The following is a 17,832-nucleotide window of genomic DNA, read 5'->3' on the forward strand; positions in this document are numbered from 1 at the left end:
CCGGACTCAAGGAGGTTGTCTCAAGACAAGCAATTCTTTATCATCAATAAAAGGTTACGAGTTCAATATTTACACGAAGGGATCGAGGGATCCACCAAAAGTCTCAATGTCTCTTTGGAAGGGTAGGGGTAGCGGGACAGTCTTTGGCAGGAATGTGGTACGAGGGTACCTGGGGCCCAGTTCTTATCCTCAAGCTGGAGGACCTCCGATCTCGGAGGGGTCGAGCCGCGACGGCGTCAGCAGGGCTCTGGCGTACAGTTCGTGGAGAGCCGCGATTCAATCAGCAGGGCTCTCAAGATGGTTTCTGCTCAGCTCGAGCCGCGACGTCGTCAGCAGGGCTCCGAGGAAGGTCTCAGCGAGGTGGGGCCGCGACGGCGTCTGCAGGGCTCCGATGTTCCAGGTGGTTCAGGAAAGGTTCACAAGAGGGAGCCGCGACGCAGTCAGCAGGGCTCGTGATGGTTCCGACAAGAGTTCTTCTCCGTAGGGTCAGCCGCGATTCGATCAGCAGGGCTCTCGACTCCGGGATACAACTGCCGAGCTGTGGTGGGGTCGCCCCAGATATAGGTCTGGAGCCCTTTGATGTCCGGACCCTTGCGCCCGAGGGGGCGGAGTGGCCGGGTGGAGGTGGCCAGACGCCCAGCAGGAGAGGCGCCAGGCCCATGGGAGTTTGCAGGGCGATCACACCTCGAGAGGGGAGGACAGTTGGGGGTCCCAACGATACCGTCCTCCGCCGGGGGCGATGAATGGTTCCTGCGGCACCCCCTGGCCAGTCCGTGGTGCCTCGAGGTCGGGGCTTCGCTGGGGTCGAGGCCGGGTTGAGCGGGGTCGCGCCGGCTGGTGTACGGGGTGACGTAGATGCCAACAAGATGGCGGAGCCATGAGGAGCATGCGACCACGTGCAGTTCCAGGTGAAGGGCCTTGGAGCAGTTCAGACGGGTGGCCCGTAAAGGCCGGGGCGGGGAACGGCCACAGTCCAGGGGGGTTAAGGACCACGCCACGAGGCCGGGTCCAACAGGCGTCCCCCCCAGCCGAAGGCATGGAGAGTCACCCATCTCCTTGGGGATTCTCCTCGTCAAGGCGGAAGAAGCGGGACAGGCCGTCGGCGTTGGCGTGGTCATTGCCGGGCCGGTGTTCGACATCAAAGTCCATCCCTTGTAGCGAGATGGACCATCGCAGCAGTTTGGGGTTCTCGCCCCGCATTCGCATTAACCATTGCAAGGGCCGGTGGTCGGTCTGGACCCGGAAGTGGGCGCCAAAGAGGTAGGGCCGGAGCTTCTTGAGGGCCCACACCACAGCGAAGGCCTCGCGCTCAATAGTGCTCCAGCGTTGCTCCCGGGGCAGTAGTCGCCGGCTGATGAAGGCCACTGGTCGGTCGAGCCCCTTTTCGTCAGTTTGGGAGAGAACGGCCCCGATCCCATACTCGGAGGCGTCCGTCTGTACCACGAACTCCTTCTGGTAGTCCGGGGCCTGCAGCACCGGAGCAGTACACATGGCCGTTTTGAGGGTGTCGAAGGCTGTTTGGCAGCGGGGTGTCCAGTGTACCTTCTTGGGCTGCTTTTTGGACGTTAACTCTGTGAGGGGGCCGACAATGCTCCCATAGTCCCGGATAAACCGTCGGTAGTATCCGGTGAGGCCCAGGAAGGCCCGGACAGCGGTCTGGGTAGTGGGGGGTTCCCAGGTCTGGATGGCATCTATCTTTGCTTGGAGGGGGGCCACCTGCCCGCTCCCCACTTGATGGCCCAGGTAGGTCACGGATCCGTGGCCGATTTGGCATTTGCTGGCCTTGATTGTGAGCCCGGCCCGCTGGAGGGCGGCCAGGACGGCCTTTAGGTGGAGGAGGTGCTCGGCCCAGTGGTTGCTGTACACGGCAATGTCATCTAAGTAGGCCGCGCTGAAGGCCTCAAGCCCGGCCAAAACTTTGTTCACCAGTCGCTGGAAGGTGGCCGGGGCGTTCTTCATTCCGAAGGGCATCACCCGAAAGTGGTAATGCCCATCCGGAGTCGAAAAGGCGGATCTTTCTTGGGCGCCGGGGGTGAGCTGGATTTGCCAGTACCCGGCGGTGAGGTCCAGCGTGCTCAGGTAGCGAGCGGCCCCTAGGCGGTCGATGAGTTCGTCGGCCCGGGGTATCGGGTGTGCGTCCGTCTTGGTTACTACATTCAGGGCTCGGTAGTCCACGCAGAATCGCAACTCCGGGGGGTGGCCGGGAGCTGCGGCCTTGGGCACCAGGACGACAGGGCTGGCCCACGGGCTGTCGGAAGGCTCGATGACCCCCAGGGCCAGCATCTTCGCTACTTCGGCCTGGATGCAGGCCCGCACTCGGTCAGGCACCCGGTAGGCTCTGTGTCGTATGGGGGGGTTCTCCCCGGTGTCGACGTCGTGGACGCACCAGTGGGTCACCCCCGGGGTGAGAGAGAAGAGGGCTGCGTAGTCCCGCAGTAATCGCTGGCAGTCGTTGCGCTGTTCCGGGGTCAGGGACGAGGCGAGTTGGACCCCTTCGATCGATCCATCGTGAATGTCGGCTTGCAAGAGGTCGGGCAGGGGCTCGGAGTCGTCCTCGCCCCCCTCGTCGGTCGCCAGCAGCAGGCTCAGTTCGGTCCGGGCGAAGTGGGGTTTTAGCCTGTTAGCATGTAGGACCCGGAGGGGGTTCCGGGGGGACTCCAGATCGACCAAGTAGGTGACGGGACTTTTCTTCTCCACCACCTTGAAGGGCCCGGTCCACTTGTCCTGGAGGGCGCCGGGTTCGACCGGGGCCATGACCCATACTTTCTGACCTGGCTCGAATTCTACAGTAGAAGTGTTGCGATCGTACCACCGCTTCATGTCCTCCTGGCTGGCCTCGAGGTTGGCTTCGGCGAGGGCTCGGAACTTGCGGGTCTGGTTTCGGAGGGTCAGGAGGTATCGGTAGACGTCAGGAGGGGCGCCTCGGGGCTTCATCTCCCAGCCCTCCTTGACCAGACTGAGCGGTCCGCGGACCGGGTGTCCATACAATAGCTCAAACGGGCTGAACCCCAGGGACTTCTGCGGGACCTCCCGATAGGCGAACAGGAGGCAGGGCAGCAGGACATCCCATTTCCGCCTGAGTGGTTCTTCCAGGCCCTGGATCATCCCTTTCAATGTTCGGTTGAATCGTTCAACCAGTCCGTTCCCCTGAGGGTGATATGGGGTCGTGAACTTGTATGTGACCCCGCACTGTTGCCACAGGGACCGCATGTACCTGGAGATAAAGTTCGTGCCGCGGTCGCTCACCACTTCGCTGGGGAATCCCACTCGGGAGAAGATCCCCATCAAGGCCCGGCCTACCACAGGGGCCGTTATGGTTCTGAGCGGGACCGCCTCCGGGTACCTGGTGGCGTGGTCCACGAGGACCAGGATGAAGCGGTGGCCCAGGGCGGTTTGGGGGTCCAGGGGTCCCACAATGTCGATTCCGACCCGTTCAAACGGGGTGCTGACGGCGGGAAAGGGCTGGAGGGGGGCCTTGACCCGACCCTCCGTCTTTCCGCTGGCTTGGCAGGTCTGGCAGGACCGGCAGTGGTTGTCCACATCTCTCCGCATCCGGGGCCAGTAGAAGTGGGTCACCAGACGACTGTACGTTTTGTCTTGCCCCAAGTGTCCGGCGAGGGGCACATCATGGGCCAGGTTGAGAAGAAACTCCCGGAAGCGGAGGGGGACCACCAACACGCGGCTGGCCCCGAGTTCTGCTACTTTCTGTTCACTGTACAACAGGCCCTCGGCCCAGTAGATCCAGTGGGTGCCGGTCTGGTCACCGTTGGCTTGCGCGGTCGCCTGCTGCCGGACCCCTTCGAGAGAGGGACAGGACTGTTGCTCTTGCTGGAACTGCTCTCGGGTGGGGCCCCCTTCGTGTTGCCATTGCGTCAGCTCTGGTAGGGCGCTCGGAGAAGTCATCTCTTCGGGGGAGGATTCGCTGGACCCAGGGTCGGTGTCCGCCTCCTCCTCGCTGCTGGCGGGAGGGGGTGTGAGCCCCTCGGGTCGGGCGGTCCCGGAGGTCGAGGATGAGCGGGGGGCCTGGGCGGTCATGGACCGGGTGATGGCGCAGGCCCAATCAGCCAGTCCCAACATTCGGAGGTGCTCTCGTCGTTCTACTTGAGCCCAGGGGGAACTCTCCAAGTCGTTCCCCAGGAGGCAGTCGACCGGGGCGTCGTCGCGCACTGTCACCTTCAGCAGGCCCGTCACCCCTCCCCACTCGAAGGGGACCAGGGCCATCTGGCATAGGCTTTCACTGTTGTCGGCCGTCCGGACAGGGCACAGCACATTCGGTAGAATCTGTTCAGGGGTCACCAGGTGGCAGCGGACAGCGGTGATACTGGCGCCGGTGTCGCGAAGGGCTTCGGCCCGTTGTCCGTTGACCGTGACCTGCTGCCGGTACTTCTGGGTGTTGGTTGGGATGGGGGTGCAGGGTACCATCTCCCGGCTACCCAGGCAGACCAGGGACATGGCTGCCGGCTCCCACTCAGTGTTTTCTCGGTCGAGGGCCTCTTCTTCCTCTTCTCCTCCCCCCAAGGCGGCGGCTGTCAGCTGCCGGGGCGGGGGCCCGCCGGCCCCGTTTCTTCGGTTCAGAGGGCAGGCCGGGTCGCTGGCAAAGTGTCCGGTTTGTTGGCAGCCATAGCAGGTCACTGGTGGCCGTGGTCCGGGTCGGGCCGGGCCCACCCTTCGCGCTAGGCTCGGGGAGAGATGTGGCTGCGGTGGCCCTCGAGGGGGGCTCCTGGGGGCCCCAGCGGGAGGGTCTCGGTTCCTGTTCGGCCCTCCCCCCCCACCGCGCTGGCGTGGGGGTCCTTTGGGGTTCCTCTGGTACTCCCCCATTGAGCTCCGGGGGACCCGGGAGTTGACCCATCGATCGGCCTCGACGGCCAGTTTCCGCGGGTCGGTCATTTTGCTGTCGAGGAGGTGCTGTCTCAGCTCCACGAAGCAATTGTTGGAAAGATGTTCCCACACGATGAGGTCGACCAGCTGCCCGTAGGTGGTTACTTTGCTGCCTTTGATCCACCCTTCTAGGGCCCGACTAAAAAAGTCCACATATTCCACCCATGTGGTACCCGGGATTTTCTTGCAGTCTCGGAACCGCTGGCGGTACATCTCCGCTGTTAGCCCGTAGCGGGTGAGCAGGGCCTCCTTCATGTGATCGTAGGAGGTCATCACTTCCTCCGGTAGCTGGAGCAGCGTGTCCCGCCCTTCACTCAGGAATCGCCCCCACAGGCCTGCGCCCCAGTCTTTTCGGGGCACTCGATGGGAGGTCATGGCCACCTCATAGGCCTTGAACCATTGTTGGATATCGTCATTTTTGTAATACTCCTTGACGACCTCCTTCGGGATATGTACTTTGGCCTCGGCAGGCGGTAGAGTGTCTCTCGTACTGGGGGTGTTGGTCCCTCCGTTCTTGGCCTTGATCTCGAGCTCCTGGAGGCTGCGCTCGTGCTCAAGGGTGAGCTTCTTTTCCTCCAACTCCCGGTGTCGTCTCTTCTCTTCTATCTCTTCTTGAAGGCGTAGCTGCTCGAGGGCCAGTTTCTTTTCTGCCAGCTGGAGTTCGCCGTCCAGTCGCAGTCGGGCGAGCTCTAGCTCGTGGCTCCGGACCTTTTCCCGCTCTCGTATTTCTTCTTCGGAGAGGCCGGTTTCTAGGCTCTTTCGTCCTCCGGTTGCCGGGGTCAGTGCGGTTGCTGTGGTCTCCGTCAGGGGCAAGGGCCCTTCTTCCTGGGAGGGGCCTGCCCTGGCCTCCAGCCATGTCCTCAGAGCTTTCTGCATCTCTTCCTTGGTACCGAGGCTGGTGGTTGCAATGCCTTTGTCTCTGCAGAACTGTTTTAATTCTTTGTGCGTATATTCTTCCAGCCGTTCGGGCTGGAACTCCATTGTCGCGTTGTTTTCCTGGCTGCTCATGATGCTATTCGTTTGGATGGGTAGCTAGTGGGTACTGGCTGGTACGTACTGCGTTCGGCTCGGATCCCGTCGCTGGCCACCAAATGTTGGAAGGCGGACCCCGAGGAGTCGGTGAGACCACCAAGGGGGGCCCTCGCACTGCACGAAGTAGCCGAGCGCTGCCGAGAAGTCCCCTGAGAGATCCTTCTCCTATCACGTACTAGCACAGTAACACCACCACACCGGACTCAAGGAGGTTGTCTCAAGACAAGCAATTCTTTATCATCAATAAAAGGTTACGAGTTCAATATTTACACGAAGGGATCGAGGGATCCACCAAAAGTCTCAATGTCTCTTTGGAAGGGTAGGGGTAGCGGGACAGTCTTTGGCAGGAATGTGGTACGAGGGTACCTGGGGCCCAGTTCTTATCCTCAAGCTGGAGGACCTCCGATCTCGGAGGGGTCGAGCCGCGACGGCGTCAGCAGGGCTCTGGCGTACAGTTCGTGGAGAGCCGCGATTCAATCAGCAGGGCTCTCAAGATGGTTTCTGCTCAGCTCGGCTCCGAGGAAGGTCTCAGCGAGGTGGGGCCGCGACGGCGTCTGCAGGGCTCCGATGTTCCAGGTGGTTCAGGAAAGGTTCACAAGAGGGAGCCGCGACGCAGTCAGCAGGGCTCGTGATGGTTCCGACAAGAGTTCTTCTCCGTAGGGTCAGCCGCGATTCGATCAGCAGGGCTCTCGACTCCGGGATACAACTGCCGAGCTGTGGTGGGGTCGCCCCAGATATAGGTCTGGAGCCCTTTGATGTCCGGACCCTTGCGCCCGAGGGGGCGGAGTGGCCGGGTGGAGGTGGCCAGACGCCCAGCAGGAGAGGCGCCAGGCCCATGGGAGTTTGCAGGGCGATCACACCTCGAGAGGGGAGGACAGTTGGGGGTCCCAACGATACCGTCCTCCGCCGGGGGCGATGAATGGTTCCTGCGGCACCCCCTGGCCAGTCCGTGGTGCCTCGAGGTCGGGGCTTCGCTGGGGTCGAGGCCGGGTTGAGCGGGGTCGCGCCGGCTGGTGTACGGGGTGACGTAGATGCCAACAAGATGGCGGAGCCATGAGGAGCATGCGACCACGTGCAGTTCCAGGTGAAGGGCCTTGGAGCAGTTCAGACGGGTGGCCCGTGAAGGCCGGGGCGGGGAACGGCCACAGTCCAGGGGGGTTAAGGACCACGCCACGAGGCCGGGTCCAACACAGCAGTTCTTTTCTTCAGGTAGGAAAATGTGGCTCTGTTAGGATTATTGAACACTTGCATTTCCACTCGTTCTTTGGAGGGGACATTTATCGGGACTGTCGCATTGAAGGTGTGAGGGCAGAAGGGGGCGGCTGTTCTTCAAGTTTTGTTTCACCAGAACTCGTTATAGAACTGGGCAATTGTTCCGTCGGAAGTGGCATGGTCTTTGTAACTTTCTTGTAGGAGTATCATCCAGGCAAAGCAAGATCCGGGAATAGAAAAGGGCGAAGGGATGAAAGGGATGGAATGTTCAGTGGCATGTGGTAGCAGCCCACAGACCCACCAGTTGGTAGTATTGGTGGCAAGATTGTGCTGGTGCAACATCTGCACAAAAGAGTTATTCCAGAATTCTTTGCGTCGTTCTCGGAGGTGTGGCGGTAGTGATACCAGGTAGTGTTCTTTCTTGGTGATTGGTTGCATGGTGGGTAACAATGTTCTGTATGCAGGTGCATTCTCTTAAATGATCCAGAGTGCGACCGTTAGCAGGAGACAGGTGAGAAATGTGGCTGCAAGTGCAATTGTCTTTGTGCTGTGCAGGCTAGTAGTCTTGGTGTCTTTGCGGTCGCTTCGCAGGTGTTCAGTTTCTTCCATCATCTTCCTGGAGCTCAACAACTGGTAGGATCACAGACTTTTGTCTGGCGCTTTCCTGGTAGCGTTGTTTGACTGTGCAACCGATCTGAGACCTTGACTCAGTTAGTGGCCTGGTCGTTGGAACACCCTCCTTTCGTCGATCTTAGGTTGTACCCTTTCTTGGATGGCACCATGGGGGGGGGGGGGGGGGGGGGGGGGTCGGGAAATTCTGATAGTTCGAGGGTGTCTTCTTGTGGGTAGCAACTCAGAGCTGGTCGGTTCTTCGCGAGTACTTCCTCTTGCACCTCCACCCCTTCACAGGTTGCTAGGGTTGGAGGGACTCGCTTGCAATGATGAGCGTGCAGCCAGTTCAGTTTTCCTTCCACTTGGAGGGCAGTTCGGGTGGTGATCAGGACGTGCCAGGGGCCCGTCCACCTAGGCTCCAGATTCTTCGTTCTTTGGAAGTTGCGAATCAATACATGGTCACCTGGCTTTATTTCATGTCCCGGGCCCCTGGATACGTCAGGCAAGGCTTGCTGCACCTGTTGGTTGATAATTGTTAGCTCGTTTGTCAATTTATGCAAATAATCCGACATTAATATGGACATCGTTAATGGAGGTGGGTCTTGGTGCCGCCCAAATGTTCATAGGCCTGCCGAAGACCACCTCATACGGGGTCAGTCTGTGTTTGGTTGGGGTGGAGCGCATTGATGGCAATGCAAATGGAAGGGCGTCTCGCCATTTCAACCCGGTCGTGGCAACTATTTTGGCTAGTTTTAGTTTCAATGTTGCATTGTGTCTCTACCAGGCCCGCTGATTGGGGGTGGAAAACGGCATGGAACTTTTGTTTTACCTCCAACCCTCTCAGTATGTTCTGTATCACTTCGGCTACGAAGTGGGGGCTGTTGTCGCTCCATAAAATTCTGCAAAGGCCGTATCGGGGGAAGAATTCTTTCAGCAATACTTTTGCAGTGGCTAAGGCGGTATTGTCGCGGGTGGGATAGGCCTCCACCCATTTGCTAAAAGCGCACACAACCACCAGGACATATTTTAGACCATGGCATCTCTCTAGTTGGATGTAATCCATTTGAAGGATTTCAAAGGGGTGGTCAGGGACTCCAAACCCTCCCCGTGGTACTATTGTCCCCTTCCCTGGGTTGTGTTGTAGGCAGACTATACATTGTTGTACTAGGCGTTTTGCAGATTCTGCTATCTTGACATTATGCCATTATCTGGCGATTAGTTCAATCATGGGGGTGGAGCCTATGTGTGCTGGTAAATGTGCCATGGTCAATACAGGGGATAAGGTAGGCAGTGGGTAACAGCCATTTATTTCCATCTTTAGTTCTCCAGCAATCTTCCTCGTCTTTTAGTCCCCACCTTTTCCCATTCGGTCAATTCGTCTTGTGTGCCTGTAGTCTGTATGTCCCTTACAGTGGCCCTAGCATCAGTCCATTGTTCAGCTTGTGACATGGTCACATACATTAGTGTCGTAGTTCTGTCTCCCACCGTGGCTCGGGCAGTAACGTCCGCTAGTGCATTTCCCTGTACAATGAGATCAGTCACTTTCCTATGTGCTTGTCATTTTATCACTGCTAACTTCTTGGGGAGCAGGACTGCTTGTGTCAAGGCGGAGACTAAATCTCCATGCAGGATGGGTGTACCGTGTGAAGTCAGGAACCCTCTTTCTTTCCATAAGATCCCAAAATGGTGAACCACCCCGAAGGCATATTGGCTGTCGGTGTATATGTTAACTGTCATGTTAGTCGCTAAGATACATGCTCGTGTGAGGGCAAGGTGTTCTGCAGCCTGGGCTGAACGTTGGGGAATAGGGGCTGTTTCCATAACGGTTCGGGCTGTGGTGACAGCGTATGCAGCGGAGGTGGTGCAGTCGGGGAGTTTGATGCATGAACCATCCACCCATAGTTCTCCATCTGGTTCTAGAAAGGCGGTGTCTCTGAGATCTATTCTACTCTTGGTTTGTTCATCGGTTAGTGTCACACAGTCGTGTAGTGGAGTCACGCTAGGATCATTTTCGGGTAGGGGTAACAGGGTGGCTGGATTGAGGGTGGTGCATCGCTTTAGGGCAGAGGTCTTCAAACTTTTTTGCTCAGAGCCCCCCCCCCCCCCCCCCGCCCCCCTAAGCAAAATATTTCGAAGTCGGGCCCCCCTCCAAAACATTATGGCAAGGATTGGGGGAGGAGGAGAGAAATGGGTGCGTATAGGGAGTGGGGCTTATGAGCTGATTTCAGGAGTACTTTTTCTATAGCTTATAAACCTCACTAAATAGACTTCTAAAACAGCAAAAGCATCAAACAAAAACATGTAGTATCCCAAACATACTTAGCCCCATAATTGGGGTGTTGTGAGCCCCTCCCACTTTGACCCCAATGCAACTACACCTGCTGCAATTGTGGATTTGGGGGTCTTTTGGGGGACCACCCAAAGGTGCAGGGTCCACCCTTCGTCCACGGATCCGGGATACAAACTGAGACCAACACTGGAGCCCGAGAGAAAGGATATTTATTACAATCTCATGAGATGGAGAGAGAGCATCGGCAACAGACACCCGCAGCTTGTCTGAGGAGGCAATCTCCGGAGTGCTTTGCTTCTGCACCGTATATACCCTTCATCCCCACCCTGTGCGTGCTAGGTGAACAATAACAAACACCAATAATTTACAGACAAGCAATGGTCAGTTATGATACAATCAGCAGGTGGTGGCTGTTTGGCCCCTGCAGGGCATAGGTGAAAAAGGCATGATTATATCTCAAACAAAGGTTAATCTGATAAGTCCACAGATGGTAGCGGTGAGGCCCCTGCAGGGTGTAGGCGAAAAGCAGGTTTATAAGACAAGTAAAGTTCGATCAGATAAGTCCGCAGATGGTAGTTGTTGGACCCTTGCAGGGCACAGGCGAGAGGAATGATTACACAGCAAGCAGAGGTCAATCTGATAGGCCTGCAGATGGTAGCTGTTGGACACCTGCAGGGCATAGTGTGCAGGGTGAGGACGATAAACATCTGGGAAACTCCCTGTCCGACTGGTTGAGCATGGGCTGGTCAGTTTGTGGCAGGTCAAAGCACGAACAGGGTGTGAGCGTCCGTGCAGGAATGTGGGAGGTCAAAAGTGGAGCTCCAGAGTGATCGTGAAAGAGAGAGAAGGTCAGTCATGAAGGGTATAGCACAAAATGGCGGAGTGAATGGCAAGATAACAGACCTACTTTTCCACACAATTCTCATAACTGCAGTCCTGAGTAGCAGGCTATCTCCTTTGCATCTTTTACCTCTTCCCCACCTTGGCGGATCACCTCCTCGGCCCTAATGCTAGAAAGAAAAATATTCTGCCAAGCCCCTTTTTTAAAAGGTAAACTGTCATAATTGTGATGCAGTGGGCCCCTCAAACCCCTGAGCCCCAGTCCTGCTTCATGTGCTTCCCTAATGATAACCAGCAGTGGCCACTTACACACCTGGCAGCAGTACCAGCTTCACTAATGAATGGCCCTTTTAAAAAGAAATTAAAAAAGAGACCACTTGTATTGTCCCCTTCTTTCGGGTATATCTCTGAAGAAGCTATCTCTGGCCATTTGTAAACATAAAAATGAGTCCCCATACAGTGCTCCATATTCTGGGCCTTCTCTTTGACAATATCAATGAATCTCAATCCTTTCCCCTGTCTCCTAGACTATTACTGTGAGGCTCCAGTAGTCGAGAGAATTAGGGCTCTGCATCTGAATTCAACCCTGCTGGCCTTCTACCTGCCACTCCATGGGCTCAGCTTTCACACAAAAAAATGCTCCAGAATGGTTAATATTGACTTTGAGGTGCCTCTGCCTGAAAGCGAAGGGTGTGGTGGGAGTGCAGAAAGTTGAAAAAGAAACCAGCCATTAATTGATTGTGTCACTTAAAGTCAGGGCCACTGGAATTATGAGTTTGAATTTGCTACATAATCCATAATCTGCAGATTCCAACAAAAAAACTTGATTTTAGCTTAAACGGAACAAAAGTTACTTAAAATGAGGCAAAGTGTTCGGCGCAGTGGAAGGCCCTTTGCAATGATTGACTGGCAATCTTGTAGTTGCTTACGGCTGTATTTGGGTGAGATGAAATATTTACATTGACAGCGTTACCATGAGTTAAAATAACAAAATAATGAAGTAATGCTAACCACAAAATGTGCCGCATAATTAACCTTTTTTGTTGTTGCATTATTTAGTCGACCCTGCAGCATAATGTGGTCCTCTCCTACTGAATTATTCCAGTGGCTCTGCTTCCATGGCGGCAAAGATTTATTCTTTTTGAGATGTAATGTAGGGGTGTTAGCTGAGATTTGGAATTGTGGAGGCACTTACAAAAATGCCTGCATTAGATACAGTTGTATTACTTATTACTAAAAAGTAGATTATGTAAGAACTTGTTTTACCTCAATCACTGCATCATTTTGCTGCAGCAGCAGCCGCCGCCGCCTAGTTTAGACTATTTAAATACCATTTAAAAAAATGTACTTACATATTCAGAGTGCTTTCTGCTACAGGCTGGACCTCATAGCACTATAAACAGGGCCACTGGAATTATGTGGCAGAAGGCCAAATTATGCAACAAACAGAGGCGAATAATGCTGCATAATCTTGCCTATTTTGTGATAGCATTATTTTGCCATTTTTAGACTTGTTAACAGTGTCCTGGCATATATTTCCCCTCATTAGTACCACTCTAACACTCACATATAGCAATAAGCAACAGAAAGGTGACCAGTCAACCTTTAGAAAGGTAACGTGTTGCTGCTGCCGTTTGAGCTCGAAATGAGTTTTTTTTTTTTTTAAATCTGCAAATCATGCAGATGATGGATTATGTGGCAAATGCAGGAAATCCATAACTATGCTCAAAATGCTAACACATACACACACATCTACAGTGATGGTAGTTGCAAACTGAGGTTTCATAACCTAAAAGAGTGCATTTATCACCAGTTAGTTTAACTTGCATTTATTTTTCAATTCTTATGTTATTGCATTATTTTATACACACAAAAGAGTGTGATAACACAAAACACTTGCCCTTTTAAAAAAATTTTTTTTAGAAACTTCTTTGATCCTGCCAGCACTCACTGACCCCCGACCCCACCGCACTCTGCTAACAGTTGTCACTTTCACTTCAAGGCCTGGGTGTAAATGAAGACGGCCTGGAAATGCAGCAAATAAAGATCGCTGCACTTCCAGGCAATCTTCATTTACATGTACTTTCAGAGGCATTAGCGCCCCCCTGGGAACCCATCCTCACCCCCAGGGGGGGCGTGCCCCACTGTTTGAAGACCTCTGCTTTAGGGTAACGTGCGGTGCTAGCAGGGTCAACTCGTATCCTGTCAGTCGGGCGCTAGTCAAGTGTTGGGTTTTGGTCTGGTTTAGTAGTGCGTCGACTGCATGGGGTACTAAAACAGTGACTGGATTGGAGAGCCCTATTCCTTCGCTCTGGCGTATCGATACCGCTGCAGCTGCCACAGCGCGCAGGCACGCTGGCATCGCTCTGGCTACTGGATTGAGGGTGGCAGAGAAATATGCACAAGGCGTTGTTTGTGACCAATTGATTGTGTTAGGACAGACAATGCACATCCCTCCCTCTCGTGCGTGTAGAGGAAGAATGGTTTGGAGTAATCTGGGGTTCCTAGGACAGGCGCTGAACAAAGGGCATTGCGTAGTTCTTTAAAGGCTGACTGGCATTCGGGGGTCCAGGGGAGAGGTGAGGGGATGTCTTTAGCTAGGAGGGAGAGAAGGGGTTTGACAATGAGGCTAAAGTTCGGTAACCATTGTCGGCAAAATGAGGCGAGACCTATAAAACAGCGTACTTGCTTCTGATCTTTGGGGACAGGGGTGTCTAGAATTGTCTGGATCCTGTCAGGCATGAGTTTCCTCCCTTCTTTTGATAAAAGGTGACCCAAATAGGTGACTTGTAATTTACAGAACTGCAATTTCTTTCGGGAGACCTTGTGACCATTCTCAGCAAGAAAAAGGAGTAGTTTAATGGTGGCTGTGACGGCTATTGGTATGGTGTCTGCTGCTAGAAGGATGTCTACATATTGTATTAGTGTCACTCCATCTGGAAATTGTATGGCGTCCAACTGCCTTTTAAGCGCCTGGCTATAGATGCTTGGGCTCTCAGTGTACCCAAGATGCTCTGCAAAATCTGTACGAACGGGAGTTTAGGGTGAATCCAAATAGATAGCGGCTGTCCTCGTGTATAGGTATGGAAAAGAATGCGTTTTTGAGGTCAATTACAGTGAAGGTGGTGGCAGTGGAGGGGATTAAAGTCAAAATTGTCGTGATGTCGGAAACTACTGGGTATTGTGGCACTATGATTTTGTTCGTCTACCGCAGGTCAATGATAAACGGTAGGCTATTCCGTCTCCCTCTCCAACCATATCCCTCACTACTTCCTCTACCACCCCTGCCTCTACCAAAGAGTGCATTATCTCTGTCAGTGCCTTCTCACCCTCTGGCGATAGTTTGTACTGCGGTACTTTCGGTAGGGTTGCGTCGTGTCGTACGGTTACGTGTACTGGGTCAATCATTATTCGTCCTACGTCTGAATCAGCCCTAGCCCATAAGTGTGAAGGCAAAGTGTCCAGTAGGGATGCGTCAGTCTCTGAGATGGGAAACATGTGCTGAGAAGGGTTCTCTATGGCGCTGTGGGTTGTCATACAGGATGACACGCACTCCGTCTGGTGAGCATCTGATAGTCGCATGGAAGTGTTTCAAAAGGTCGAAACCCATAATGGCGTTTGGGGTGTTAGAAGAGAGGAGGAATGTAGTTTTGATGCTATTGTTGTCTTAGGTTAAAAGGGATCGGTCGGGACAAAGGGTTGGTGGAGGGCATACCTTCAAATCCTATTGAGGTCACATGTGAGCCGGACAAGGGTGCCCTTGGAATCAGTCGTTTGGATAGTGCACTACGTGTTGCTCCTGTGTCTACCAAAAATGGCGACTTTGTGCCCAGGACCTCAGCGGTAACATAAGGGCCTTGCTGATCAACAGAGCTCGACTGGATCCATCCCTTGCCCCTGGCTGTCCTATGCAAAGTCGTACGTATTGTCATAATCTGTCTGTTCGTACTGATTCTGTTTGGGATGGTCAAATGCGTTCACTCTTCCTGGCCTTTCCTTGCTTGTTTCACTCGCGTACCCTCTCCCACGTCCTCTTCCTCTCTGTCCACTTGCTATTTCCCTCGCCCCTCTGCCCCTACCAGCTCCTAACAAAGCCGGGCATTGGGTTTTCCAGTGTCCATATTCTTTGCAAAATGCACATTGATCCGGTCCTAGGTCTTGGCGTCCTACATATGATGTCGATTGATTGTTTCTAGGTGGCTGTACTCTAGGGGTATTCTGCTGGTATCCTCGCCTATATTGCTCCCTTCCTGTATTCGCCCCCTGGAGTTGTGCTATCATCACCCTTTCCTTAAAGTCCTTTTTCCTTTCTGTAGCGCTGTCTTTTTCGTTTCTCTGATGATCATAGTACTGGGCCATTTGGAGAATGGCCGCCGGTTTAGATGCTGCCCAACTACTTTCGCTGGCTTGTAATTTCTGGGATACCTCTGGCAGTAGTCCGGTTGCGGTGGACATGTCTTGTCCACTGTAATCGGAGAACATCGTTTCAAATCTTGAGAAAAACTCGGAGACATCCTCTTGCGGTTTCTGGCAGCACGCGGTTACTATGGACCAGTCTGTTTCTCTGGGATCAGCGTTTTCACTTTCTGCACTATTTTGTCAGGGAGGTCCAATATTGCTTTAACCGGTTTTTGACCAGGGTTCCGCTGTTTATCTAGTGTGTTGAGTTGTTCCCAGGTATGACCAAGCAGTTCGGTATGGTCCATTTTCCTAATCTGTTTCCACACATCTGCTGGTAGACTTGTTCTTCGGGTTATGTTTATGTCGGCAAGTGTCATTATTGTTGATCCCAGAGCGGTACCTAGCTTGGTGTAAAAGGCGATGGTTTTTTTTCGTAAATCCGGTAAAGATTTACGGAACGTCAAAATGTCCTGTCTGTCCCATGACAGAGACACCCAATTGTAGACCACCCTTCCTCTAGCGTCTTGATGGTTCATATAGTCATGAGTCCCTTGTCCTCTAAGGAGGTACCCAATAAGGGGGAGTTTCTTTTATTGGCAATATGCTATCTGGTTTTTCCACCGGGGGTCCTGCTATCTTAAACGTCCTGTCCTCATCTACCCGTCCTTGTTCCACAAGGTGACGGAATACTTCCAGTGTGGATGAAAAGAGTTCTGTAACATAGTTGTCGCCTTTATCTCCAGTGTCTACTTTCCTATAGAGAGCTACTAGTCGCTCAGGCCCTACATCTTGGTATTTCTCTTCATATGCAGTAAGAGTGTGGTAACAGACGTACAATAAAGTATCGTTTATGATTTTCAACATAGGAGTTGCATATGCTAGTTACATACTCTTCTGTCTCCTTCCTATCCATGAGGGATTTAACTATTTTATCAATGCCTGCTCGCTCATTTGTACTTAATCGCAGGACCCTGGGCGCTCCTTTTTATTTTGATCCTACCTCTACTATTGTATCCTTTGATGAGGCATTTGGTATGGGTGACTCGGTGGGAGCAGAGGCGGTGGAGACTGAGGCGATCGTGCCATCTCCGGCTATACTTTGGGGGTCCTGGCGTTGTACTACGGGATGAGTAGGGGCGTAAGGGGGTGGCATGTATATGATTGGGGGACCTAAATCATCTACCCTTTGTTTTGCCGGTAACTCGGGGTAAAGAGTCGAGGGCGTTCTAACAGGGCAATGACCTGATATTTTTGATTCCTGTTCCTTTTTTATCGATTTCCTTTCCTTTTAGTTTTTCTTCTAACCTTTTACAGGCTTGGTAAGATGATTTTCGCTTTTCTTTATCTTGTCTAGCTTCGTCTCTTTTCTTTCTTTGAGCTGCCTCTTTTTGCCATAAACCAAAACTGTCAAACACGGCTGGTCTAGTTTTCTTTTTGGGGAGAGCTAATTCTAACTTTTTTTAGCGGGATCGAAAGATCGCGTCAGTGGCCACTGATTAACCCGATCCTTCCTAGTGTATTTATGCCATAGTTCGCTATAAGCTACGGTGGCTAATCCATACTTTACGTACATGTCCTTGTTAGGGGTGCCTTCCGGCGGCGCCGACTGACTTCTAACAAACGGTCCGGTCCAAAACAATTACAATCAAACAATCTAGAGAAAACAGGCATGACGTATTTAAATCGGTCAAAATGAATATCTCAATCAATCAATTTAGACAAAAAGTCTGCACTACCTGTCCTTCGCTGTCTGCAAAGAGAGAATATTCCTATACTTTGTTGTTTGCAAGCAGGGAATGTCTCAAATAACTATCAAAAAGGAATACTAGTATTTCAATCAAACTATTCAATCAATCCATCAATTTAAGTCGTTTTTTCACTACCTTACCCGGATCGTATGGACAGTTCTTCGTCTTCCCCTTCCAGCACCTGGTTGTCCTCTCACTCCAAAAATCAATGCTGCGTTCCTCTAAAGTCCCATTCAGGACCACAGGTCACTCGAGAGAGGTCCGTTCGGAACCGGTGAAGCTCAGTCGATCAGCAGCCAGGCGAGGGTCTTCTCAGGCAGATATACCCCAATCGTTTAGTCGTTCACTCAGTCGTTAGGACCTCTCTACCGGACACACGCGTCGCTGATGGGCCCTCACATTTTGGGCGCCAATTTGTGAAAGGCAGCTAGTCTCCAAGACCCTCAATGCTGCCCGGTGCAGGGTTCCACCTCTAATTCACTTTGGGTTCGCTATCAAAATAATGAGGCAAGCGCTGGAAACTGGAAGACAAGAAAAAGGTTTATTTCTCACGAGGAGATCACATCAACTGCAGACACCGGGATGTCGGAGGGAGGTGTTCTGCTGATAACTCATTTGGCTCTTCCTTTTATACAAGTTTGACACAATGCATTTGTTTCATCAACATGGTTACACAAGCTTGGAGTCCCCGCCCCGGGCAGGTTGTCACACAAGCCCAACAGAAATTCTCTTCCGTCCCAGGTCAAACAGACAATCTTATCTTGCAGCTGGACCTTGCTTCGGGGTCTAAAACATGGGAGACCGGCCAGATCGAAGGGT

The 17,832-nt window shown here is 53.1% G+C and overlaps 1 protein-coding gene across 4 annotated transcripts in view; it reads right to left on the reverse strand.

Moving 5' to 3' along the window:
* TLK2 (tousled like kinase 2) overlaps positions 1-17,832 on the reverse strand; it is a 2,417,851-nt gene that overhangs the window by 2,348,907 nt on the left and 51,112 nt on the right. The window contains exon 2 of one of the 4 annotated variants that reach the window (XM_085624077.1): positions 17,154-17,534. The exons of the other annotated variants lie outside the window; for them this stretch is intronic. The gene's annotated coding sequence lies outside the window, so the exon portion shown is untranslated. The remainder of the gene's footprint in view (positions 1-17,153; positions 17,535-17,832) is intronic. 4 annotated transcript variants of the gene reach the window in all.

The sequence above is a fragment of the Triturus cristatus genome, chromosome 1_1 (genome assembly GCF_964204655.1).
Source record: "Triturus cristatus chromosome 1_1, aTriCri1.1, whole genome shotgun sequence".
Taxonomy (NCBI): Eukaryota; Metazoa; Chordata; class Amphibia; order Caudata; family Salamandridae; genus Triturus; species Triturus cristatus.